The sequence below is a fragment of the Cibotium barometz genome, chromosome 21 (assembly GCF_041138505.1).
Source record: "Cibotium barometz isolate CiBa-2024 chromosome 21, ASM4113850v1, whole genome shotgun sequence".
Taxonomy (NCBI): Eukaryota; Viridiplantae; Streptophyta; class Polypodiopsida; order Cyatheales; family Cibotiaceae; genus Cibotium; species Cibotium barometz.
In genome coordinates, this window is record NC_141066.1 from 2,905,964 (window position 1) to 2,916,258 (window position 10,295).

General features: G+C 36.9%; 1 long non-coding RNA gene across 1 annotated transcript; it reads left to right on the forward strand.

Moving 5' to 3' along the window:
• The first annotated feature begins 3,517 nt into the window (after window positions 1-3,517).
• On the forward strand, window positions 3,518-5,123 carry LOC147626761 (uncharacterized). The gene is made up of 2 exons (XR_015268494.1): window positions 3,518-3,995; window positions 4,909-5,123. It is a non-coding gene; the product is annotated as an uncharacterized LOC147626761 (long non-coding RNA).
• The last annotated feature ends 5,172 nt before the right edge of the window (window positions 5,124-10,295 follow it).

The following is a 10,295-nucleotide window of genomic DNA, read 5'->3' on the forward strand; positions in this document are numbered from 1 at the left end:
TTTTCTCTACGTTCCCCTCTCCTCCCTAGTTTACTTTCTCTAGTACCTGATGGTTTTTAAATAGCAATGGGATGCTACTCTCACTCAATCGTTGATCCCACTTGCAGGGAGTCTTAAAGACAGACCCCAAGATATAGTACTAGGTGAGGTGCTAGCAAGGGGTAATTCCATTGGCTTAGTTGTCAACATCTTTGCAGAATGTTCCAATTTCCCATGGCCATGACGTCTAGGAAAGGCCATTCCCAAGGGATTCGTCTTGGGAAAGGCCTTTGGATGGCCTCCGTCGTTACCATTGGCCACCAATTGCAAGAGAGAGAATCACAACTGTACATAGATGTACAGAGCAAGGTTTGGAAAAAGATGGGTTCACTTCATTCTGGAGCTTGCTCAACTTCTGATAAATCCACCTCATCTTCAGAGGAGGAAGAACTCAACAGTGAAAACGCTTCGAGGAATACGTAAAACAAGCTTACCATTATTGTGAATTCTGACTCTTAATGTGGAGGTAGTTCATTCCCTGTGTTCTCGCACTGCCACTTCTCTTGGCGACCATGACGATCGGGTTGGCCTATCCATTGAAATGAAGCTGAGATATAGGAAAATTACCATGAAAGCTTGCATGTAATTAGAATGCTAATCACATACAAATCCATAGTGCCTAAGTGATTTAGCCTCTCATCAAAAGGATGGAAATAACCTTACATAAGTCCAAATCTACGTAAGCCAAAAGGCTCCAAGATTATGTCAAATGATCACAAGGTAATCAAAAGTCATAAAATGTACCAAGCCAAAAGGCTCCAAGATTATGTCAAATTATCACAAGGTAATCAAAAGTCATAAAATGTACCAAAAGGATTATCCCTTTTATAGTCCCAAGGCCATGTGTTCTAATCCTACATGTATAGAGATGTCCGAAGCCCATTTGCCTAGAACTATGCCCTAGTGCATGTGCACCCAAAGTTGTTACTTCATTACAAACCATTCTCTTACAATGATTTCGTCCTCAAAATTGAAGGGTGGTCGTGAAAAAAAAAACACATATAGAAGGCTATATACAAAAGCCAAAATCAACCATATTGGGTGTCGATGCAATGTCGACACCAAAGTCACATGATCCTCGAAATCATATGAAAAAGGTGTCGTATGACCTCTAGGATCAAATAGAAAAGCAAGTGGTATGCTATCAAAGATAAGGCTAAGGATGTGGCCACCAAGATCGAAAAGAAATCTAATCCAAGAAAAATCCAAACTAATGGCTCTCCAACTGCCTAGGTGAAACGAAAAATGTAGAGAACTAATATCGATGAGCTATGTCCCTGGGTGGATCAAAAGGAAATCCAAGGCATGCGAACTCCAACACAATGACTTTGTGACGAAGCTAGTCGTGTATCCTTCAGGATCAAATGGATAGGCATGGTATACATCACGGACTCCCAAAGCCGATGTAATAGTAGCTCCTAAGTCAAAGGCAAAGCTTCAATCTGAGGGAAAGCTCATAGCCCATCCTCACAGTCGTGTGAATCCGACATTGAAGATATCCACCAAATGAGCTCAAAACTCATGGCCAGAATGTCAAACGATCGTGGCACAAAAGAACCATCGTGTAGGCGAAGACCATGGTGTATCACAAGTGCATTTGAATGTTGTACTACATAATCATCTGCCATGCATCTCAAGTGACATATGATGTCTCCAAAAATGAATGTCCTTGTTCCAAAGAGAATATGATCATGTCGACAATTATGGAAACCAAAGGAACATATCTCATGATCAACATGGTGGAAGAGCAACCGTGCAAGAGAAAATGTGAAATAATACCATCGTCTACTATATGAATATGTGTCTTGGCACAATCCAAACCATGCACTAAATTATCATGTACAAATCCCTTTATGTGTGTGTGATCCTCTGAGGTAATAATATGGTCAACAGGATCACAATAAGCGTCATTGTCACTCAAGATGGACAATGTATCCACGCATGAGAAATAAGTGGAATCATCCACGAAATCACTAACCATGGAATCTCCAAGGTCACTGAAGTCATCCTCATAAGTATCGTCTATCTCCAAAAACACTGGATCTAAGAAAATGTCTAAGTCAAATGCAAAACTCTCTAGTTCCAAATGTATTATCTTGCCTCCCCAATGAGGTCTCACTAGAATAAAGTCATCATTAATCTCACATGCTCAATCCATGACTACTCAAATATATGCACTATACCCATATAAATGCTGTCAGGTAAACTATGAGAGCTAGTAGCAGTGATATCGTGAATGTCCCCACATGTGAAAGTCCTAGAACATTAGCTTGACACATTTAATGTAAGAAACTTAGGCCTATACTATTCCCATGCAAACAATGCCAAATCATCTATGGCAAGGTAACCAAGCAAAGAGTTGATGAAGTAGCCATGTGCGGACCAACATGACCATCTGGCACATATATCCTCCTCATCGAAAGAATGCCTCAAATGACTACGTAACAAACCCGCAATATTGAACATATATGGCGAGGTAACCAAGCAAAGAGTTGATGAAGTCGCCATGTGCGGACCAACAGGACCATCTGGCACATATATCCTCTTCATCGAAAGAATGCCTCAAATGACTACGTAACAAACCCGCAATATTGAACATCCAACAATGTCATGAGTACGCTACCTCGTAATAGCATAAAGTCATTGAATGAGGGTATAGAGGTCTAAGCCTTGAAGTACCAAAAGTATGTGTGAATGCAACAAAAGATATGTGAACCATGACATAAAATGGCAAGTCTAAATATCGATCGTAGAGCCATGAAGTTAATGCAGGAGAGACTCTCCTAAGATTAGGATCTAAGATAGTAACATAGTGAGGTTGATTCGATGATGGTGTGTAGTGTGTCGGTCATAAGAAGGATAGAGGAAATAAGGATAAGCCAAGCCATAGTGTGTGCGACCCAACACAGTCAAAATGTGTGAAAACACCACCAAACACAAAACGTGTGAACAAGGTCTACAAAAGCTCCCAAATTGTGCATATCAAACTTGCAAGGTGCTAGGTGAGTGAAAAAAGTCCCAACAAATCCCTAGAAATATTCTCTCAACTCCCCCGCATATGTAAACATGCCCAACAATCACTAAAAACATGCTCTCAACTCACATGCATGTAAACATGCCCAACAATCACTAAAAATATGCGTAATAAAACCTCAAATCCTCTCGAAATGTGTGTATGTACAATCTGAGTGAAAACAACCTCTTATAAGACTAATGTAGAGGAGGTGTGAATGTAAGAAAATGGGATGGGGTTAATGGTTTGCACATAGGAAGCTGTTAGGCTGGGCAAAGGATAGAAAATGGAGGCTTGATTGGGTAAAGTGTGGGAAAACCAAATTTTTGGCAAGGGTCTGAATGGATAAAAAATGAAACCCTAAAATTTGATGAAATAGGCCCCCTTTATTTTGTTTTTGCTCAATAATTTCTCACTTTCCCTTCTCCTCGTGGCCCATCTATGTCTTCTTTGTCTTCTCATCTTGCTCCTCGGATCCTTTATGCCTTCTTCGTCTTCCCACACGGCTACCGCTTGCTGGTGACCATAAGGCTTAGCTCAAAGAGCTAAATGATGTTGGCTTTCCCACAAAGCTAAGAGCTTGAAGTTTGATGAAGTGTGACCACAAAGTTGAGAGCTTGAAGCTTGATGAAGCGCGGCCACAAACCTGAGAGCTCGAAGCTTAATGATGCTGGCTCTTCTTCTCTCTCTTTGGCCACAAGGCCCAAATTTCTCTTTGTTTTTTTAAATTTTTTTGGGGTTAAAATTGCGATGTGCTGTCTTTGCTGAGCCTTGAAGAAGGGCGATGAAGCATTTTTTTCTATTTATGAAATTTGTTTTCTTCTTAGCTCGACTTTGAGCCTCTAATAGTGGGATGATGTCTTGAACTTGTTGGCAAAAAGTGTCCTAAGTAGTGTTCACAAGAGATGACGGGGTAGAAGCCAGGCCACCTCGGAGTAGTAAGGTAGATGGCCACATCAGACTTTTTTGATGATCTGTACACACCATCTTCATCATCCAACTCATGCTCTTTTCCAACCCTTTGTGGCTTATGTTTGACACTCGAACACCCACACAAAGGCATATTTGAACTATTTTAGCATGTCCTTATGACTCCTTGTGTTGTAGAAATCTTACACCGTTTGCCTCTTTGTAGAGAGAATCATTGGATCTTTGTAGTCTAGGCTCATCCCTTTTGGCTTTGTATAGATGTGAACAAGATCAAGGTATTTCCACACCTTCTCTGAGGTGACTTCATATGAGTTCACAACCTTAACCTGTATATTCCAAGAGTCATCAAGTATTAAGGTGCCAAAATCTAGCTTCTTGATCTTCCGGGCATCATTGAAGGGTGACGTTGTTAGGTTATAAGTACAACAAGGATCTCTACTGTCACTCCAATGCATCTAGATCTAGAAACCATAGTTAAGGCCATATGTGAAAAGTATAGAATCCATAATGCTAATGTATCTCTATGGTATGAGGCAACTATGGATGAGCATGATGTAGACTACTTGAATTTCTCCTTTGAGTTATATTTGGTGTCTCTACTCTGCTATATCCACATTATCTAAATTCATGAGATCCTATGCACATTGTAGAGATACAATACTGGTTGTGAGACTTGATCCCATGCTGTTTTCCACTTGACTATGTGTGCTTATTGCATGTTAGCATTAGATCTATATAAAAGATTGTTGCTTCTCTGTATTAATACAATTTACTTGTCTTGTGTGTTGCTTTCCTATATCAAGCATAGTGTGTCTATTTGTATTTGCACCGTTGTCCTCTTTAATGTTTGAGTAGTTGACTTCCTGAAGTATACATTTCCAGTACCCTCTTTAGCCTACTCTAAATCTCTTTTGCTGTGCATGCAGATCATATAATGATATGTATTGCTCCTCCAACAGCCAAAACTCCCAACCCTGTGGTATATGGAGTACACTGGTTTACACTAGTGGATTGGGTTCGATTCCTAGCAAAGTTAGTTGGTTGTATAAAAACTATGCTAAAAAGGAGGATAAAAAACATGCACATTACAATGTAATCTTTGATCCCCTTGTTTGAAACTGATTAATCTTGCATTCTTGTATCACTTCTATAGATTTTTCTCAACTTTTTTTTTTGGGGGTACTAAAATCTGTCAATACTGCACACTTGCATCAAAATGTCTTTGAAATGCATTTTGCTTAACATTGTTTGCACAAATCTGCACTGAAATTGTATATTATGTACTTTTCTTGATTGAGAACATGTACCAAACATTGTTCGTTTATTGTTTTGTCCCTTTTTGAACCTTTCTTTGCAAACTTTGCTTGTACAACAAGTTTTCTTTGTAAGGAAATGAACCAGAGCTGTAAAAGAATGAGAGATTGATCACTTACTTTAGATTTGCACAACTTTGTCTAAGCAAAGATCTATAATCTCTGATCAAGGTTTTCATTGCTAAAAATATTTGTTAACCACATATTGGTTAACACATTCCTATGATAACTATGTCGGGACACTTATGTAATGGGTGCCTACACTATATTGTAAATCTCGTCATTTGATGAGGGAAACACCCTAAAGACTCTCCCAAGTATTGAGCTTTGGAAGACAGACAAGAGGATCTTGGTCAGTTGGCCAAAACATAGAGAAAAGTCTTGTAACTATATTTTGGGTGCCTCGGGCCACTTACTCTCAGGGCAACATACTGGGAAAAGGCTTGGAACTATAAAAGCCAATTTCTCTTGTTTGTATATGACTCTCCCATTTGTGCAATAGAAGTGGAGTGTTCTCTCTCTCCCTCTCTCTTTGTAACTCTAATCTAGCATGTGTGGTGTGCTTAAGGTTAGGGTTGGGGAGTGATTGGAGCAGCAATCCACTACTTCTCAAAGCCATCTTCGATGGAGTCTCCATAGCCTGATGCCAAGTAAGAAGCTATGGCATTCTGTTTTTGGTTGTTGGATTTGTTTCGTTGATTTTTTAAAATTATTTTTGTTGCTTTTTTTTAAAAAATTTTGTGCATCGGTTGTGGTTGGGAGTAAGATTAGCAAGTGTTTAAGCAAAAAAACTAGAGATTTGGGTGATTAGAGAGCTCAAAGAAGAGGGTTTTTGCTAAAACATAGTCTTTTTTGTTATTTTTTTGCTTCCAAACATGTTTTGTGTTAGATTAGTATACATAGGTAGCTTAGGAATGTAAGATAGAATCCTAATCCACCAAAAACTTAAAAAATAATAATAAATAATCTCTTAATTTTCACTAATTTTTACTAATATGTTGGTTAATGTGATTAGTGAACTAAAAGAGAGCAAAAATAAAAAAAATTGAGCTTAATTGCTTACAATTGGAGTGATATTAGTGTTCTAAACACTCGTCTTGACGTAATTCCATGCTTAGTCTTCTCCCATTAGCTTATGATTAGTGAAAATTGGCACTAATTAGGTCTCATTTGCCTAATTCTTTCTCTTTTGAGTGGGTTAATTAGAGATAGAATCAGAGAGATTAATTAGGGATGATCACACAATTGGGTTAGCCTAAACATTTCTAATCCATCTATCAAATCTCCATCTCTAAACTTCTCACCATTAAGGAGTAATTAGAGAGCAAAGAAGATGGTTAAAAGATAATTAATAGTGGAATTAAGAAGGATTAATCATTAGTCAACTTAGAGTGCCTCTCTAAATTAGTTGAAAACCATTGATTTAGAGTTAACCTCTAACTTTAGCCTTTTCCCACCTACCTTGCATTAATGAGGGGATCTTAGTTGTCCCCCACTCAACAATCACCTTCTTCCAAATTTAAATTCGCACGGCGTACGAACATACCAAAAAAAATTTAAAAAAATAAAAAATAAAAATTTGCTACGGCCGTTCACACTTAAAGCCACAAGTGTATGCTCATAAGCGTTCGGGCGAACCTTCTTGAAAAAAAAAATTATCATGGTCGTTCACACTTAAAGCCATGGGCGTATGCTCATTAAGTGTCCAGGTAGATCTCTAAAAAAAAATGGCGATTGGAACACGATGCTTCTCAACTTGGATGATATATCGACGTTGCGGGGAAATTTCGTGAGTGAAAATGCTATTTTTCTTTAATTTTATGATTAAAATAAGCATTTACAGATTTTTTTTAACCAAAATACCCCACATGATAATGTGGGTATTTTGCTCAAACAGGATTCCCCTACATCTTAAATAAATTTAGGAAAACTTTCTTAATTTTTAGGACATTGTTTGAGCATTTTATGGTAAAAAAGTATTTTTAAATACATTTTTTATAGGTTTCCCGTGGGCATGCTATTGAATCTCTGTCGACTTTTTAACTGAAATGTAGTAGGGGGCAGCATGTCGGTGCATCGGGTTGTCTCTTGTGTGCGTGACATTTTTTCCATCTCTCAAATCTGAATTTTCTTTCATATTCTTCTCCCTCATATGTGAACACCTCTTAGGTGGGGTTAATTAATATTAAACATGATTAAGCTTTAATCATGATTAGCAACTATAATTATGATTAAGACTTTAATCACTTTCACAGAATAGAGAGTGGAGAATAAGGGTGGAAGGAAAAGAGAGTGGAGATGGGGGAGTGAGCTTTGCTCCTCTCCCCTCTCTCTCAAACGCACATGCTGGGGGGAGGGGGGGTTCTGTAGGCCGCCTGTGCATAGGCCCCCCGCAGTTGATCTTGAATAAAAAATTTTATTAAGCTTTTTAATAAATCTTAGTTAAAAGCTTTAATATAGCTTTATTACATTTAATTAAAGCTTAATTAAACTTTGGTTAAAGCTTTAAAAAAGAGGAAAAAAATCTTCTTATTTCATGATATTTTTTTTAACAAAAAAATTCATGATGAGCCCTTTTGACCTTTGGGGTCTAATTTTTTTTTGACCTTTCAAATTCCGGTATTTTTTGTCTTTTTATTTTCCTGCAACCCTTGACTTTCCATATTCCGGGATGACTTTTCGGGTTTTGAATTTTTTGACTGTTCGTATTCTAATGCGTTCGGGGTGCATTAAATTTTTTCTAAAAAAATAAAAAATTTATGAAAATTTAGACAAAGGTTATTTCAAATTTTTGGAATATTTGGGTTTGGTGATCGGCATGTAGTGTGTTCAAATTCCCTTAAAATTCCTTAAAAATATTTGGGATTGGTGATCGTTCAAATTCCTTTAAAAAAATCTTTTTTAACGTAAAAAATTAGTAAATTCATTAAAATTATAAGTTTTAATTGGATTTGAGAATTATCTGGTGGAATTGAAAAATTTCGTATTCAATGGGATTATCGAGGTAATTTTTTTAATCGCCAAAAATTAGAAAAATCCTAAAAATTGGTATTTTGAAATATCAATTGTGTTTTGGTAAATTTTATTGCTGTTTTTTTGGAAATTTTAGATTTGGAGTGCCATAAGAGAGAATTTGGTAGATTTTAAAATTAGTAAATTTTGAGGTCCTAGAAAAATAGAGAAAATATCATGATAATTTTTTTTCTTGAGAATTTAATATTTTTGAGGGTTATATAGTGTTGAAGTATGTTTTTTACGTGCTGACATTAGATATATGCGAATTATTCACGTATAATTAATGCGAGTATGTCTCGTATTTATAGTTATTTCTGTTTGGTTAATTCTACACGATGTTTTCATGATAATTAAAGCATTTTTTCTTATGTGAAGTCCATTCTAGTGAATTGATTTGCTAGATCATTTTGGTCAAAATAGGGCAAGTGAAGTTGAATTCGAGTGAATTGTGATTTTTGAAGAATTTATTATAATGGCTCATATTGACTTCTCAGTCAATGATAATATCGATAAGATGAGTGATCATCCCAACTTGGGTGGGGAAGATCTAAAATTTCAAGTTGAAGAAGAGAAGGCTGTTGGAAAGAGTGAATTTTTGGAAGTGACATAGCATCTTGAGGCAACTATTGCCAAATGTCACGAACGAGATGGAGTCACTAAAGATGCAAATTTTGACTTTGCAAAAAGCCTTTTTGGTGGCACCTCCTGCTCCTACCAAAGTGGTTGCTTTGTCGTTTGCACTAAAAGTGTACGACGATGAGAAAAAGGAGAATACCCAGGAATGTGTAGATGCCTGGCTCAATATGTGGACTATTCATTTTTCCTTTCATCCATTCACAGATATGCAAAAGAAGCTGCAGATGGCGCAGGGTTTATTGAAAGGAAAGGCATTAACTTGGTGAAAGGATCTCAAAGATGATTCCATCCCCACCACTTGGCAAAATTTTGAGGAAGCTTTTAAAAAAGAGTTTGTCCAACCAGAGGATGAATTTGAAATAATTGCCAAGTTTGTTAAAAATAGCATGGAAAATCAGTCTTTTGATAATTATGTGCAAAAATTTAGACAATTGGCTACCAAAGCCAAATCTGATGATCATAACTTGTGGTGGGATTTTCATCAATGGTCTAGGTAAAGAACTGCAAGGTCAAAATGGTTGAGGATGCTATTCAAGCAGTTCAGGTTTTTTCATAAGACTATGGTCGACGCCAACATTTCAAACCATCGTCTAATGAAAAGAAATCCATGTTCACTTTTTCAAATAGTGAACAAAAAAGAAAGTTGGTTTTCACAAAAAAACTAATTTTTTTTGACAATGCCAGCAAGAAGCAAAAATTTGTGAGCAAGGATAATATTACATGTTTCAAATGCAAGGGAAAGGGACACACGAAGAAATTCTGTCCTTTGAATGGAGCTACAGCACCTTCGGCGCCTGGACAAAAGGTGGCACCGAAGAAGTTCATACCAAAGAAATCTATACACATTACAGAACTTCAAGGTAAATTTTCTAAAGTTAATATTACGCTTTTTGAAGGAAGCCAATGTTTAGATTGTACTTTCAGTAGTAAAGACATTTTTGGTCTAAACAAATTATTTCGTGTTTATGAATCAATAAATGGATTTCAGGTTCATATTTTGTTTGATCCTGGTAGTACTCATAATTTTATTGATAACATTGTGGTACAGAGTACAGAGGATGAAGCTGGAAACCACAAATAATGATCACATGTACAAGGTCAGGGATGACTGGAGGACAAGTCTAATTCTGGGACAAGAAGGTGTCAAAACTACCGTTAGACATCCAATTGTACTTAGATAGACTTGATTTTCATGTCATGAGCTTATGTCATGTAGACATAATTCTAGGGATGGAATGTTCATAAAAAAAAGAAGGAATTTTCTATTGATTGGGTCAAACATTTGATGTCTTTCCATCATAATGGAAACCTTGTTACTCTTAAGGGAAACATTGTTGTACCCAAGGAAT